The sequence below is a fragment of the Lithobates pipiens genome, unplaced genomic scaffold, assembly GCF_037356315.1.
Source record: "Lithobates pipiens isolate NorthernLeopardFrog02 unplaced genomic scaffold, aLitPip1_a1.2 Scaffold_13, whole genome shotgun sequence".
NCBI classification, from domain to species: domain Eukaryota; kingdom Metazoa; phylum Chordata; class Amphibia; order Anura; family Ranidae; genus Lithobates; species Lithobates pipiens.
In genome coordinates, this window is record NW_027507718.1 from 170,384,209 (window position 1) to 170,402,154 (window position 17,946).

Sequence of the window (17,946 nt, forward strand, 5' to 3'; positions counted from 1 at the left end):
CCCAGCCCTATTGGATTCCTCTTTCAGCACACTATGTCTCACCTATGAGACATGGATGGGATGGAACCCGGCAAAGAGAAAGGGATGGAATGGTTGATAATCCTTGGGATGTGCGAGTGGGAAAAATCAGTGGGGGGCACTTGTAGAGTAGGATCAATGACCATAGCCTGACCACACAGAGGGGCACCAGTGCCTAGGGTAGCAGAGCCAGGATATGGGGTGAAAGTTCAAAGGCTTGGTGGGAGCCCCATATTGGAGGTAGCGGTTCCCGCTTTGACTGCCTATGTTGACCTGGGCTCTAATTCTGGAATGATGAGAACAGTGAAGGAACTTGGGTACCATGGCCTCAGGAGCGAATGGGAGGCATCAGATCATCAATGGGGAAGAAGACTATATTTTTGTCAGCTTGCATTTGTCATCCTGTTTGATGTGTCCTGCAAACATTGTCCAAAACATTACATTTTTTTATCCTAGCTGGCGCTCAAAAAGTTCCTTTACCTGTCAAGTAGGGTGCCAGCAACCTAAACTGTACTAAAATCTCTACTGTTTGCCCTTGATAGGCAACCATTTCCATTTTCAGCCTAGCTCACCCAAATTTCTATTTTAGATTGTAAGCTCTAACAAGCCGGGGCCATCTGATTCCTCTTGTACCTAATTGTAATGTAAATGTAATGTCTGCCCTCATGTTGTAAAGTGCAGTGCAAACTGTTGGCATTATATAAAACCTGAATAACAATAATAATCATAATAATAATAACCGCCTGATGATTTTTTTTTATTATTTATTTTAATAAAGTCAATTTCATTTTAGCTGGCTGGGTGCCATCTTCAACAAGCTTCTGCTGAGTAGGATGATATCAATACTTAACTTAGTTTTTGCCATTGGGCCCATTTTTATTTTAAGCTGCTGGTGATCTTGGATATTTGAAATCTGGGTTAGAGACAGATAAAGGTTAGTTTGTGGTTAGGTTATTGGGAGAAGAATCAAGCTGCGAACCATCTTGAGCTGACACAAGCATGACCCTAATTCTTGTCATCCTACTTTGACAATGGAGACAGCCAGCTTGTAAAATATTTAATTTGCTACAATGCTTGCTGTGCAGCTTTTTAAAAATGTCTCTCACAGGAAAATTACTTCTATTTGCCATTTAGTCAGGCAATATTGAAATTACCATTAAAAAAAAAAAACCTGGGCCTATGGTACTTTGCTGCTTTTGTTGCCTACTAGTTTTTCTGTGAATTATTTAGACAATTGTATTATATTATATTACCACCAGTGGCATATGGTCTTGTAGAGGTGGAGCAGACAATCAATTGGCATACAGGAAATTTTCTTTAAAAGTTTACGAAATTTTATACTGGTGGGATCCTTGTGCTGTTTTGTGAAAAATCTTCTCTCCCTGATCTAAATGATCTAAAAAATATAGCTTACATTAGTATTAGTACTAATCCTTATAGTGCTGCCATTAAGTCAGAATGCTGGAAATTATCTATACAATTTTACTGGTATGGAATTGGAACCAGTGGGGTCTGGTCATTGAGGAGCCATTGTCTGCTTTCCTTTGTTGTGCTTACTGGCTATTATTTTTAAAATGGGTTTCTAATAAACTAGTCAGGGCTTGGTAAATGCTTGTGCCATTATGTTTGTGATCTGGGAATTATCTAGAAATTAATTTTTATAGCTTTGTAACTAAGGGGCTGGTCATGTAGGGTTGCTACCATAGTCTGCTGCCATTCTGTGTACATGCTGGAAATGATCTAGAAATTTTTTCTAAAATTGCACGGAGAAAGCTGTTTGTCTTGTAGCTGTCATGATGTCTGCTGGAAATTTTCTTGAAAATTGATATTTATTTGAATCAGTGGGAGCCTGATCATCTAGAGGTACTGCATTTTTTGCTGTTCAATCTGCCAGGTGTAAATCATAGAAAAATGTATTCTAATTAAACCAGCAAGGGCTTGTTCGAATAGAAGTGCTGCAAAAGCCTAATGTCCCATACACACGATGAGATTATCGGACGAATGATCGTCCGTTTTTTATTGCATGCTAATCTCAGATCGAATCTGATGAGTTTACTAGAGTCACGAAAATTCCCGCACGACAGAAAAAAAATTCGGAAGTGATGTCATGTGTTGTAATGCATTTGTATTGCATTTTCGAACGATAGCTGTACTGATTAAACGAAAATCGTACGATCTGGCATCGTACGAAAAAAATTTCCGTGCATGTCCGATAGAATAATATCGGATGTACTGTCCTAATCGGCTCTCGAAAGCTCTGTACTAACGATCCGATTATCGTACGATCGCTTCGAAAGCGGTATTTTCCGTACGATTTTCGGATCGTGTGTACGGGGCATAAGTATGTGTGTTCTCCGAATGGCAATTATCCTTCGCTGTTTCACCTGCCAGTGGTCCAATTTTTTTTTTAAAAAAGCTGTGAGGCCTGGTCTTTTTTGGGTACTACTGACTGTACCAATGTTTTTCTTGCTTTTCAGTTTCGAAGTGATGGTGTTCCCTAGTGTTCCCTAACTCAATTAATGAGGTTAAAGGTCCATCTTCATTCCTGCTTGCCTGCAAAATAAAAGGTTTGTCTCTGTTCCTCAATATCAATGTTATGTTCCGAGGTAATGAGGGAACATTTTTTGGTCCACGAGTTCAGGATAGTTAAAAGGTACCTCCCTAACTTCAGGATCCATTTTAAAGCCCATACCACACTTGAAAAAAAAAAAACACTAAAAACTACCTAAATGTTGCCATTACCCTTGGCTCTAAAGCATTATACTGAAATGGTGATGTTTTGACAACATTAGGGAAAAAAGCAAAAACAATTTTTTTTCTCTTTTCCCTACTATACAGTGTTACTTTCCTCTTGCCCCATGTCATTGAGTCCTTCATTCCAGACATGGGTAGGTGGCTTATGAGCAGCAGTGACATTACAAAAAACAATCAAAAAGAACAGAAACAAAAAAAAAAATACAAACTTTACAGCAATATACATATGCCGCGTACACACGATCGGAATTTCCGATGGGAAATGTTCGATGTGAGCTTGTTGTTGGAAAGTCCGACTGTGATTATGCTCCATTGAACATTTGCTGTCGGAATTTCCGCACACAAATGTTTAAGAGCAGGTTCTCAAATTTTCTGACAACAAAGGAAGGTCTGATCGTGTGTATACAAGTCTGATGCACAAAAGTCCTCGCATGCTCAATCAAGCAGAAGGGGTCGCACTGGCTTTTGAACTTCCTTTTTATAGTCCTGTCTTACGTGTTGTACGTCACCGTGTTCTTGATGTTCGGAATTTCCGAAAACATTTGTGTGACCGTGTTAGTGATGAGCCCGGTGTTTGTTTCGAACCCATGTTCGAATCGAACATCGGCCGTTCGTCGAAAACAGAACTTTGTGAGCCGTTCGCATCAAATTCGTGTGATACGAACGGCCCACAATGCACTGCGCCAGTCGCAGTGCATTGCTGGCTGATGATTGGCCAAGTATGCACTGTGACCCCACACGCTTGGCCAATCACAGCGTCGGCAGCGAGGAGAGCCATAATTGGCCACAGGTTGGATGCCTGTGGCCAATTATAGCTCAGGAGTTTAGTACACGCCCCACACTATAAAAGGCCGCCAGCGTGGCGGCCTTGTATAGTGTGTTGCAGCGTTCATAGAGAGAAGGATAGGCAGGGACAGTGTCAGCTGTGCTTTACTTCTTTAGATAACACTGTTACAGTGAGTGTAGTGTTCAGGGAGAGAGCAGGATAGGCAGGGACAGTGTCAGCTTTGCTTTGCTTCCTAACCTAGCGCTGTTACAGTGGGTGTAGTGTGCCTCCTGCACAGCATACACCTGAATCTACCCCCCCTCATTGCTGGTGTTGTGTAGTTGATTTGTGCAACACAGGCATCTGCCTAATATTCAGTCAGTGTAGTGTGCCTCCTGCACAGCATACACCTGAATCTACCCCCTCGTTGCTGGTGTTGTGTAGTTCATTTGTGCAACACAGGCATCTGCCTAACATTAACATAACATATTTTGGGTGCGGGGTTCCCCTTAATATCTATACAAGAACGAAAGGGGCTGGTAATGGGCTGGGGTAGGGAGGTGATGGGGTAGCCATGCCATTTTTCTCAAAGATTTTCCTCCATATTGCCAGGACAAGACATTACTTAATAATTACTTAATTAACCACTTAACAACCGGCCCATAGCCGAATGATGGCTGCAGGGCGGTTGTTTAACTCTGGGAGGCTGTCATATGACGTCCTCCCAGAATTCGGCTCTTGCGCGCCCCCTGGGCGCGCACTCGAGAGCATCCGTGACCGCCGGGTCCACAGGACCAGGCGCATCACGGATCACGGTAAACGCTCCGTCAAATGACAGAGTGATCACTTGTAAACATCGGTACAGTGGAGGGGGAAGAGATCGGTGTCAGCAGCGCTGTGGGCTGCATCTGCAGTGCCCACATCGCTGCTCACCGAAATTTAACCCCTCAATTCCCTGACAATACTCTGCAATACCCCCAATACTCTGCAGTACCAGCAAATACTCTGCAATACCCACCAATACTCTGCAATACCCGCCAATACTCTGCAATATTCTGCAATACTCTGCAATACCCGCTAATACTCTGCAATACCCGCTAATACTCTGCAATACCCGCTAATACTCTGCAATACCCGCTAATACTCTGCAATACCAGCTAATACTCTGCAATACCCGCTAATACTCTGCAATACCAGCTAATACTCTGCAATACCAGCTAATACTCTGCAATACCCGCTACCAGCTAATACTCTGCAATACCTGCCAATACTCTGCAATACTCTGCAATACCAGCTAATACTCTGCAATACCCGCCAATACTCTGCAATACCAGCCAATACTCTGCAATACCCACCAATACTCTGCAATGCCAGCTAATACTCTGCAATACCCGCTAATACTCTGCAGTACCCGCCAATACTCTGCAGTACCCGCCAATACTCTGCAGTACCTGCCAGTACTCTGCAGTGCAATTCCAGACAATACTCTGCAATACCCTGCCAATGCTCTGCAGTACCCTGCCATAAATTGCCATACCCGGAGATACCCAGCCATACTCGGGGATACCCTGCAATACCCAGCCATAGACACCCCCCCCTCCCGCCGCCCTCCAGTGCTTCTACCGACTCGCCAATACGATCAAAGCCATAATCTTTTTTTTTATTTTTTATTTCAGGCTTCCCATCTTAGAGGTGAGATGTGGGGTCTTATTGACACCATATCTCACTGTAAAGAGGACCTGTCATGCCATATTCCTATTACAAGGGATGTTTACATTCCTTGTAATAGGAATAAAAGTGATCAAAAAATTTATTTTTGGGGAAAAAAATGTCAAACTAAAATAAATAAAGTAAAATGAACAATAAAAAAAAATAATAATAATTAAAGCGCCCCTGTCCCCGTGTGCTCGCATGTAGAAGCGAACGCATATGTAAGTCCCGCCCACATATGAAAACGGTGTTCAAACCACACATGTGAGGTATCGCTGTTAGAGTGAGAGCAATAATTCTAGCCCTAGACCTCCTCTGTAACTCAAAACATATAACCAGTAAAAAAAAATTTAATCGTCGCCTTTGGGAATTTTTAAGTAGCGACGTTTGGTGCCATTCCACGAGCGTGTGCAATTTTGAAGAGTGACATGTTAGGTATCTATTTACTCAGCATAACTTCATCTTTCACATTATGCAAAAATTGGGCTAACTTTACTGTGTTTTTTTTTTTTAAGCACAAAACTGTTTTTTTTCCAAAAAAAAGCATTCGAAAAATTGCTGCGCAAATACCATGCGAGATAAAAAGTTGCAACGACCACCATTGTATTCTCCAGGGTGTTTGCTAAAAAAACATATATAATGTTTTGGGATTCTATGTAATTTTCTAGCAAATAAATGATGATTTTTACATGTAGGAGAGAAATGTCAGAATTGTCCTGGGTGCTCCAGAACACCTGATGGCGCTCCCTGCATGTTAGGCCTCTGTATGTGGCCACACTGTGTAAAAGTCTCACACATGTGGTATCGCCGTACTCGGAAGTAATAGCAGAATGTGTTTTGGGGTGTAATTTGTGTTATGCATATGCTGTGTGTGAGAAATAAACTGATAATATGACAATTTTGTGAAAAAAAAAAAAGTAAAAAAAATCTTTATTTTGCAAAGAATTGTGGGAAAAATTACAACTTCAAAAAACTCATCATGCCTCTTACTAAATACCTTGGAATGTCTTCTTTCCAAAAAGGGGTCATTTGAGGGGTATTTGTACTTTTCTGACATGTTAGGGTCTCAAGAATTGAAATAGGCTGTCAGTACTTCAGGTGTGATAAATTTTCAGATATTGGCACCATTGACTCTATAACTTTCACAAAGACCAAATAATATCCACCAATTTGTACTTATTTTTACCAAAGATATGTAGTAGTATAAATTTTGGCCAAAATTTATGAAGAAAAATTACTAATCTGCTAAATTTTATAACAAAAACGAAGACATTTTTTTTTTTTTTACAGAATTTTCAGTCTTTTTTCTTTTATAGCACAAAAAATAAAATGATTAAATACCACCAAAAGAAAGCTCTATTTGTGTGAAAAAAAGGACAAAAATTTCATATAGGTCCAGTGTTGCATGACTGAATAATTGTCATTCAAAATGTGAGAGCACCGAAAGCTGAAAATTGGTCTGTTATTAAGGGTGTTTAAGTGCCCAGTGGTCAAGTGGTTAATGTTTTAATAGCCGCAAGCAGTTTTAAATGGCTTTTTTTCCTTTACAAATGTCATTTTGTGCAGGGACTGTTCTAAACATGGGAAACACATATCACTTCACAGGCATACTTTAGACACCCCCCAGGTACGATATTTAAAGTAATATTTCTCTTTCTTTTTTCACTTTATGCATCATTAAAATGGCTGCTCCAGAAAAAACATCAGTTTTTAAAACTTCTTTTTGCATTGAAACATGTCCCCTGGGGCAGGTCCCCAAACCCTTTTTAGGACAATAGCATGCATATTGGCCGTTATAATTAGCACTTTAGATTTTGAACATTCTCGTCCATTGTAATTAATAGTGTTCTAACGTTCGTGCGACCTTTCGGGCTGTTCGCAGGTCCTGGTGCGAACCGAACCGGGGGGTGTTCGGCTCATCCCTAGACCGTGTGTATGCAAGACCAGTTTGAGCCAACATCCTTCGGAAAGCCACGGTTTTGGTGTCAGAAAACCGGGAAATTGTATACTTACCTTTCCGTAATTTTTCTTTCCTGTCGTATGTTCATGGCAGCATACACTCTGGGTTGTGACTCAGAACTCCACAACCTGATAGGACCACATAGCTATATGATGACGAGACGGCCCCCGCCCCAGTATTCTCCGTATATATGAATCACCTTTAACGAGTGGGACTTTGTATGCTGCCATGAAGATGCGACAGGAAAGGAAAATTATGGAAAGGTAAGTATACAATTTTCCGGTTTCCTGTCACATCATGGCAGCATATACTCTGGGGAGTAACTCGCAGACTGGGTGGGAATGCAAGAAAAAATAAATTTATTAACAAGAAACAGAGGAGTTGGCCTGGATGACGGCCCTTCCAAAGTCTACTGTTGAAAGTCAATGCAGAATCCACCTTATAATGCAGTATAAATGTGTTTCTGGAAGACCAGGTGGCCGCTTTCCAGATAGTCTCTGCCGAGACCCTACAATAGGCTGCCCAAGAAGTTGCCACTGCCCTGGTGGAATGCGCCTTTAAGCCCTCTGGAATTTGTAGTTCACTGAGTACTGAGTAGTTACCAGCCTTGAGGCGATGGTGCGACCCAATGCCGTCTGACCTTTCCTACAGCCATATGGAACAATTAAGAGGTTTTCGGATCTCCTGATCGACTCGGTTGCTGAAAGATACTTTAGAATGTTGCCCCTGACATCCAGAGGATGAGGATCACCTTGATCTGTGACAAAGGCTGGAAGGTTGATCTCCTGATTAAAGTGGAAGGAGGAGGACACCTTAGGTACAAAACGGTCCGGAGGCCTTAAAACGATTCTGTCCAGATAGACGACCAGGTATGGTTCTTTGGCCATCAAGGCTTGCATCTCCGAGACTCTCTTTGCTGAAGTTATAGCAATCAGGAATGAAACCTTGAGCGTCAGATCCCAAAGGGAGATGTTGTCAAGCGGAGAGAACGGTTCCTTAGACAAGACTTCCAAGACAACTGAGAGGTCCCATACCGGGAATGAAGGTTTCCTAGGTGGCCTTCGTTTAAGGCAGGCCCTCAGAAATTGGATGACTAAAGGATCATGTGCCCATTTGACCCCAGTCAGAGCGGAAAAGGCTGATACTTGGACTTTTAGGGTACTGGAACAAAGCCCATTCTCTAGGCCTGACTGCAGGAATTCCAGAATTTGATAGGCTATTAAAGAAGATATGTCCCAACCTTGTTGTTGAGAAAAGGTGGTAAACTTCTCTCAGATCCTTCGGTAGGTGTTGTTGGTAGTCGGCTTCCTAGCCGGAAATAAAAGCTTCACCACGGCAGGGGGCGGCGGTGATGCAAAAAAAGGGGGGACTTTAAATGAAGCTCAGGATGACAAAAATGAGTAAAATGGTGGCAAATAAAAATTTAATAATACGTAAAAAACAAGTTTACATACAATTCATTCCATGTATACAAAAATGCACCCCTAACATGGTGTCACTCTGCAACCTGGTAATAATTGATAATAACATATTTACAACCATTAATATTCAGAATAAAATAAAAGGGGGCCACCATACTCATAGTTGGATACAAATGTTAAGATAATAGTATCTGCACTGTCAATAGGCTCAAAAACCCAAATATGTTGAAAGAAGTATAGCACATATCATGATGGTTATGTAGTTCATACATCAGTAGCTCGACGCGTTTCGCGGCTTTAAACCGCTCTTCAGGAGCAGACATGTAAGATATCTGCAATAGGAACATATTTGTGGGTAAGTATATTAAATCAGGGTAGGGGGGATGGATAAAACCCCCCAAAAATTCTGTATAAGACAAAAATGGCTTACAAATATGCGTGCACTGGAAGGCAAGGCGCCAAAGACCCCAGGCCACCCCAAAGCATCGGTGTCGGGAGCCAAGAGGGCATGTATAGGGCGGCGATCATCACAGGCAGGCGTCCGGGTGAGCTCCAAGCATCCCTAGTGTGAATGTGAGAACTGGTGAGGTGTGGTGAAAACAATAATTGAAAACCAAAACCAAAAACAAAAAACAAAAAAACAAAAAACAAACCATGAAAAGGGACTGAAAACAATGTTGAAGGATGAATGTGTGGGGTGCGGGACCAGTGGATAAGGGTTAGTAAGAAAAGTGATAAATGTGAAGTTGAGGAAATGGAATCCAAACAGAAGTGATGGTGGAAGACCATGGTAAGAGGTCATCACCAAAACATTCAATGGATAAAGAGTTAAATGAAGATAGAGTGTAAGATATACCTGTATTAGCGAGGAAAGGAAACAGAGCATAATTAATGTGATGCCAATTGTGGTGTAGGGCTCAGAGGAACTCAGAGCACACCCGGACTGACGCCCATAAATACACGCCGCCACAGCCACGCCCCCTACGCCACAACCACAGACATGGAGGGGGGGGGGGCCGCGGGGACGCCGACGCCCGGACGTACATGCGCCAGGCGGTCGGCACCACCCCAGCCCCACCTACAGTCGGGAGAATGGACAGCGCTGAGCCGGAAGGACCGCGCAACAAAGGCGCCGTACAACCGGCGCGCACATGTGACGTCGACACACAGTGGCGGCAGACCCGCCCCCCGAGCGTCAAATGCGGGCGGGGGGAAAAACCCCAGTGTGCGTCACGGCTCCCGCACCAATTGAATACGGGCAGTGAAAGAGCTGAGACTACCCAGACAACCAGTGCACACAATATTGGAAGTAACAGTATATAGTGTTATACCATAAGGTAATCACAGTAATAATCAATAACAAATTTATACACTTAGAACAATTCTGCAGATAGTCAGGGGAGAGCCAATATTGAGCCAGTAAGACTAGGTGCAGGAATGACAATTTCAATTATAAAACCATAGATGTCATCGAGAGCTTCCATCCCAGAATGAATACTAAAAAAGGGGGGGAAATTGGGGAGCTTGGGACTTTGAGTGAAGCCATGGCTGGGTAAAGTCATGTGCCTCCATCCCTATCATCTGAAAATAAAAGCTTCACCACGGCAGGGGGCGGCGGTGATGCAAAAAAAGGGGGGACTTTAAATGAAGCTCAGGATGACAAAAATGAGTAAAATGGTGGCAAATAAAAATTTAATAATACGTAAAAAACAAGTTTACATACAATTCATTCCATGTATACAAAAATGCACCCCTAACATGGTGTCACTCTGCAACCTGGTAATAATTGATAATAACATATTTACAACCATTAATATTCAGAATAAAATAAAAGGGGGCCACCATACTCATAGTTGGATACAAATGTTAAGATAATAGTATCTGCACTGTCAATAGGCTCAAAAACCCAAATATGTTGAAAGAAGTATAGCACATATCATGATGGTTATGTAGTTCATACATCAGTAGCTCGACGCGTTTCGCGGCTTTAAACCGCTCTTCAGGAGCAGACATGTAAGATATCTGCAATAGGAACATATTTGTGGGTAAGTATATTAAATCAGGGTAGGGGGGATGGATAAAACCCCCCAAAAATTCTGTATAAGACAAAAATGGCTTACAAATATGCGTGCACTGGAAGGCAGGGCGCCAAAGACCCCAGGCCACCCCAAAGCATCGGTGTCGGGAGCCGAGAGGGCATGTATAGGGCGGCGATCATCACAGGCAGGCGTCCGGGTGAGCTCCAAGCATCCCTAGTGTGAATGTGAGAACTGGTGAGGTGTGGTGAAAACAATAATTGAAAACCAAAAACAAAAAACAAAAAAACAAAAAACAAACCATGAAAAGGGACTGAAAACAATGTTGAAGGATGAATGTGTGGGGTGCGGGACCAGTGGATAAGGGTTAGTAAGAAAAGTGATAAATGTGAAGTTGAGGAAATGGAATCCAAACAGAAGTGATGGTGGAAGACCATGGTAAGAGGTCATCACCAAAACATTCAATGGATAAAGAGTTAAATGAAGATAGAGTGTAAGATATACCTGTATTAGCGAGGAAAGGAAACAGAGCATAATTAATGTGATGCCAATTGTGGTGTAGGGCTCAGAGGAACTCAGAGCACACCCGGACTGACGCCCATAAATACACGCCGCCACAGCCACGCCCCCTACGCCACAACCACAGACATGGAGGGGGGGGGGCCGCGGGGACGCCGACGCCCGGACGTACATGCGCCAGGCGGTCGGCACCACCCCAGCCCCACCTACAGTCGGGAGAATGGACAGCGCTGAGCCGGAAGGACCGCGCAACAAAGGCGCCGTACAACCGGCGCGCACATGTGACGTCGACACACAGTGGCGGCAGACCCGCCCCCCGAGCGCCAAATGCGGGCGGGGGGAAAAACCCCAGTGTGCGTCACGGCTCCCGCACCAATTGAATACGGGCAGTGAAAGAGCTGAGACTACCCAGACAACCAGTGCACACAATATTGGAAGTAACAGTATATAGTGTTATACCATAAGGTAATCACAGTAATAATCAATAACAAATTTATACACTTAGAACAATTCTGCAGATAGTCAGGGGAGAGCCAATATTGAGCCAGTAAGACTAGGTGCAGGAATGACAATTTCAATTATAAAACCATAGATGTCATCGAGAGCTTCCATCCCAGAATGAATACTAAAAAAGGGGGGGAAATTGGGGAGCTTGGGACTTTGAGTGAAGCCATGGCTGGGTAAAGTCATGTGCCTCCATCCCTATCATCTGAAAATAAAAGCTTCACCACGGCAGGGGGCGGCGGTGATGCAAAAAAAGGGGGGACTTTAAATGAAGCTCAGGATGACAAAAATGAGTAAAATGGTGGCAAATAAAAATTTAATAATACGTAAAAAACAAGTTTACATACAATTCATTCCATGTATACAAAAATGCACCCCTAACATGGTGTCACTCTGCAACCTGGTAATAATTGATAATAACATATTTACAACCATTAATATTCAGAATAAAATAAAAGGGGGCCACCATACTCATAGTTGGATACAAATGTTAAGATAATAGTATCTGCACTGTCAATAGGCTCAAAAACCCAAATATGTTGAAAGAAGTATAGCACATATCATGATGGTTATGTAGTTCATACATCAGTAGCTCGACGCGTTTCGCGGCTTTAAACCGCTCTTCAGGAGCAGACATGTAAGATATCTGCAATAGGAACATATTTGTGGGTAAGTATATTAAATCAGGGTAGGGGGGATGGATAAAACCCCCCAAAAATTCTGTATAAGACAAAAATGGCTTACAAATATGCGTGCACTGGAAGGCAGGGCGCCAAAGACCCCAGGCCACTCCAAAGCATCGGTGTCGGGAGCCGAGAGGGCATGTATAGGGCGGCGATCATCACAGGCAGGCGTCCGGGTGAGCTCCAAGCATCCCTAGTGTGAATGTGAGAACTGGCCGGAAGCAATGTCTCCACTACCCTCTGAGAACAGCCCTGTTCTAGATACCTAATCCTCTCAGCCTCCAGGCCATCAGATGTTGTCTCTCCAGGTTCGGATGTAGAAGCTGGCCCTGAGAGAGCAGGTCTGCTGACAGCAGGAGAGGAAGCGGATCTGCCATGTTCAACTGAAGAAGAGTAGTGAACCATGGCCTCCTCGGCCAAAAGGGGATCACCATCACTACTAATGCTGCCAACCTCTTGAGCCTCAGAAGAAACCTTGCTATGAGGGGAGTCGGAGGGAAGATGTAGCCGGAGGTTGAAGTTCCAGGGATGTTGAAGACAATCTACTCCCTCCGTTGAAGGAAAGGGGATTCTTGATAGAAACTTCTGACATTTTGCATTTGCTGGTGTAGCCGCCAGATCTATGTCCGGTGGGCCCCAGGTCCAGGAGTTATGAACGTGAATGCTTGGGGACTCAGAGACCACTTGTTGTTTGAAACAAAACTTCTTCTGAGTGAGTAGGCCAGGAGATTCTTTTCAAATGTTTTTATTGAGATTTTTAGCAGAGTTAGTTACAACAAGGGTTACAAAACAAAAAAAAATAATATATAGTAATAAAAGTAACATAACACAGTATAATGTAGTGACAGGGTTTTCTCAGCACAATATAGCAAAGAAACAAATAGTCCACAATAAAGAATAAAGTAGTGTTCCCAAGTATCTAATATTCATAGTCATAAAGGGACTCGAACAAGAGTAAGTCTCTTAGAACTTGTATAATAAAGTCCGTAATATAATTATTGTTAGATTTATAAATAGCGATATGGATAATGGCCACTTCTGGACCCCAAGACACCCCTCACAGGGATCTATCTGTGTCTTGGAGTACCTAGGCCAACATCCTAAAGGAAATTCAAACACAGTAGTTATCTTTTATGAAGGAAAATAAAGATCCATTCTTACTCCGCAGCTCAATTCAGATAAACAGACATGTGATATATTTGTCACTTTGTTATGAAATTATTTTTAAAGCCATCCAAAAAATATTAAAACGCACAGGAGTTCTTTCTTCTATATGATTAAAGAATCAGCATTATCTAAATTGTGGAAGTATAATTTTTGTACCATGTACTCCAAGGTTCCCATAGTTGTTGTTCCTTAATATAAAGGGATTTGTCATTAGGAAATAACAATTCGTAGGAGTGGTGAAGTTGGGTTAATTCTATAACTTCTGTCATAGTAGGAAGAGAGTCAGTTTTCCATTTTCTAGTTATGGATAGTCTCGCAGCTAAAAGTATATGTGTTACTACTTTACGATATTGTTTGGGAATCGTATGTAAATTCATATTCAGAATGGCTAGTTCTGGTGAAAGTTGAAGGACAATACCTGTTACGGAAGTGAGTAAATGGGAGATTGCCTGCCAGTAGTTATGTAGGCTTGGGCAGTCCCACATAATATGAAATAGGGTCCCCAATTGGGTACAATTTCTCCAGCAATTAGGTGACGAGTTCCCCTTGAATTTTGCTAGGATATGTGGAGTCAGGTATTGTCTTTGAACAATTTTTTGTGCCAATTCCCATAGTGTAACACATGCAGTGGCCCTATATATGCTTTGTAGGGAAGCCATCCATTGTTTAATTGAAAAGTCTTGCCCCAAATCTTGTTCCCATTTAAGGAAGGAAGGTAGTTTGCTGGGTATGTTTTTTTCCCCTAGAATTGGGTATATTGTAGCTACTCCTTTCTGTGAGGTGGCATGGTTATTGAGGAAAGACCATATTTTAACCGGGATTGAAGCTCTGAGTTGTGGATTGTGTAGCAGACACTTTTCTATTTGAATATATGTAGATCGCTCAGAATTCGGAAGCTGTAATTCATTACTTACTGAGAAAAAGACTTTAATGAGCCCTGTTGGAAGAAGGAACCAAGTTTGATATCCCGACCCAAATTCCAGTCGTGTATTTGTACGCCAGGAATTAATGTTGGTATGATTGTTAGAGGGGGGTTTAACACCGTGATTGGAGTTTTATCCCATTTGTATGTGATGATTCTCTGCCAAGAGTGTAGCGTCGCTTTCACCGTTGGTGGGTATTGAGCTGTAATTGTGGACTTAATTTTCCTACTAAGTAACCAGAATTGCATATTAGGCTGTCGTGTGATGTCTTTCTCAATTTGTCCCCATAAAGTTTTAGGAGTAGGCAAGAACCATTCTTGCAATTGGGTCAAAAGAGTTGCGTCATAATAATTCTGTAGATCAGGTACGGTCGCACCACCTATATTTCTATGTTTAATTAGTATATGGTATGCGCAACAGGATTTTTTGCCATTCCATAGATAATTTTCCCAAACTGCTTTGTAAGGATTTAAAGTAGTATTTAGGGATACATATTGGAAGGGACCTGAGTTGATATAATAATTTTGGTAAGGTCATCATTTTGAAAGCTGCCAGGCGACCAGCCCATGTAAATTCGAATTTACTAAGTGTTGTCAGATCTGTTTCAAAATGTTTCTTAAATGGTAAAAAGTTTGTTTTAAATAACTGTTTTGTTTTGTTAGTGAGAGTGAGAGTAAGAAATCCCCTCGTCTTTCCAGTGGTAGGGGTATTTATTAGACAATAACTGCCTGGTTGTGTTATCTAATCCTAGGTCTAAAATATGGGACTTGGTTTCATTGATTTTATAATATGATGCTGCTCCAAATGTCGTTAGTATATTTTGGAGATTCGGGAGAGATGAAATAGGATCAGACACTATAAGCACTATGTCATCTGCGAACAGACTTATTTTATTATCTATTTGCCCAATTTTTATACCAGATAGTTTTGTGTCAGATCATATACGTTCTGCTAGAGGTTCGATGGCTAAATTAAATATTAAAGGAGAGTGTTCCATTCGAGATGCCAAAGGGCCTAGACATCATATCATTTGTGTATACTCTCGCTGAGGGGCCCTTATACAGTGCAAAGATTGCCGATAAAATATTTCCATGAAAGCCGAATTTTAAAAGCACTGACTGTAAATAGCCCCAATGGACCCTATCAAACGCCTTCTCTGCATCCAAAGAAAGGAGCAGAGAAGGCGTTTGATGTCTCTCAGCGAAGTGTATAATATCAATCAGACGTCTTGTTGCATCTGAAGATTGTCGACCTTTAGTAAAGCCAGATTGATCTTTGTGAATGAGGTCTGGTATGTAGTTCATCAGTCGATTCGCTATTGCTTTGGCATATATTTTGATGTCAATGTTCAATAATGAAATCGGTCTGAAATTTTGGGGAGCGTTGGGATCTTTGCCTGGTTTCGGCAGTGTTATGATCAAGGCCTGAAGCATCTCAGCCGGAAATTCTGATTTGGATGCCGCTTCGTTAAAAAGTGAGCATAAGTGGGGAGCCAGTATATCTCAAAGTAATTGATAGTATTCTCCTATCATTCCGTCTGGGCCCGGAGATTTATTGTTGGGCAGGGAGTCTATAGTTCTAGCAATTTCTTCCACTGAAAATGAGACATTAAGATCAGAGATTTGATCAGTAGTTAATGATGGGAGACTAATAGTATCTAAGAAATCACTTATTATCTTTGGGGTAGGTGTGGGAGTTTGAGAATCATCTTTAAGATTGTAAAGGGAGCTATAATAACAGCTAAATGCATTCGCTATGTCTTGGGGGGTCTTGCAATTTTTCTCTAGTAATATGGTGGTATAGATATGGAATCATTGATTTGGAATATCTGCCTTTGATCCGAAGTGCCATGTTTTTTCCTGCTTTGTTGCTAGTATGGTAATATTTAGCTTTAAGTTTTCTAGTATGTTTTTCAAATGTATCCAATAAAGTCGTTCCGAGTTCCTGTCGTAATATTTGTAGTTTAGTTTTCAGTTGTTGTGATGGGTGACATTGGTTTTGGGAATCTAATGTTTTAATGTCAGCAATAAGTTTCTCAATGAGTTTTGTTTTATTTTTCCTGAATTGAGCATTCAGTTGCATTAGGATTCCCCTACTAAATGCTTTATGAGCACCCCATAGGGTGGTGGAGTCTGACACCGATCCCACATTATATTTAAAGAATTCAGTTATCTGGTTTTGTATAGCTGTAGCATAGGTAGGCATTTTGATAAGATATGCATTTGTTCTCCATAGAAAATGGGTCGTTTGAGAGTGTTTAGGTAGAATAGTCATACTAATTGGGGCATGATCAGTCCAAGTGATGGGTGCAATGTCAGACTCCCTCACCCGCTGCAATAACCACTTATCCATAAAAATATAATCGATATGAGTATAGGTATTATGTACCAGGGAATGATATGTGTATTCACGATCTCCAGGATGATGGCATCTCCATACATCATAGAGATCGCTTTTATTCAAAAAAAATTTAAGTGCACAGTTGGTTCTGGTTTTGGGATTAGAAGTGTCTAGTTCTTGTTCATGTATTGTGTTGAAGTCTCCACAAATTATTAAGGCACCTTTTCGGCATTTACCTATTTTTCTCATCAGGCCATTCAGAAAATGGGATTGCCTTTTATTAGGCACATACACATTTACCAATGTAGTAAGTGTATTATCAATGGTACATATTAATATGAGGTATCATCCATTGGTATCTACAATAGATTCATGTAATTGAAAATTAACTGAATGATGTATGGCAATAAGTACTCCTCTTTTTTTCTGTTGGCCTGATGCTGTAAATATGTGAGGAAAGTTCTTATGGGTGCAAGTGGGAATAGCGCCTGTTTTGAAATGGGTTTCTTGTATACACAATATTTGACATCGCTGGGTGTTAGCCATTTGCCACATCGACGCTCTTTTTGCTGGATGGTTAAGACCATTAGTATTTAAAGATATTAACTTTATACTCATAAAAGGATATTAATAAGATGGAAAAAGTAAGTACATACTAGCCTGATAATAGCTTTAAATTCTACTTCCATGTGAACAATCTGTAGTCTGAAATGACTATGAATGTCCAAAAATTTAGTGACTGAAACGTTTTGATTCAAATTTTGTAGGTTCACAACATACCTGTCCCTTTGAATGCGATGAGTTGTGTATAGGATACTGTGAAGAAAAAAATAAAAGTAAAAGCACAAACAAAAATATAACCAAACATTAAACTTAACTTGCAGTGGTAAACATTTCAATGTATACTGCAACATTAGAATGGGGTATTAGTTCAAAGGTCAGCTGTTCCAAAGATTTAGTATCGCACGGCACGGCGGGCAAGCTGATAGATCGGTTTCCTATAGATAGGATTGTATTTTGACCGGATCTAGTCAATGAAAGCTAATGCCATTGTGGCGTAAGTTTCTCCGGATTCTTCTTAGCTCCAATAGGTGGAGTTGGTTCGGGGATAATACCCCATGCGTGAAGTAACTTAATGCCTTGTT